Raw genomic sequence first — 545 nt, 5'->3', positions numbered from 1 at the left:
GATGCAGGTGATTGTGATGAATGAATGATAGACCATTGACATGCCGTAATATGGCTTCGGAATCACAAGTCTACGTTGGAAATTCCAACTCAGAATGTACAAGGACACCACTGGTCGGGAAGTATTTCCGAAGGAGGCCACAGGAGAAAACCATAAGCCCTGTACTCCAAAGCCTGAAGTTCAGGCTGTTCGTGTTGTTCTCGATGATGTTATCAAGAAGTGTCTCCGCGGTTTTTGAAGTCCTCCATCAGCATCGAGTAGCACGCATGAACTGGGAACGTGTGAGCTCAGTTGTCCCCAGCTTTGGAACCTTCACAGTGAATTTGTTTCGGCAGTATTTCCTAGATCGACCGACTTTTCGGAGAGATCTTCTCCGAGAGAATGGATCACGAGAATCATTGCCACTCTGGCGGGCTGCCGCACGCTCAGTGTGCCACACTGGGAAACTAGGTCAGTGTCGGTTTGGACGTTACTACGACAGCTTGCAGTAGGAACGTGAATGCAGTCAACTACGCTGGTCTAAGACAGTTTGGTGGCTACGTATG

This window comes from Perkinsus marinus, assembly GCF_000006405.1.
Source record: "Perkinsus marinus ATCC 50983 genomic scaffold scf_1104296934320, whole genome shotgun sequence".
NCBI lineage: Eukaryota > Perkinsozoa > Perkinsida > Perkinsidae > Perkinsus > Perkinsus marinus.
Note: the sequence above shows the minus strand (reverse complement) of the source record.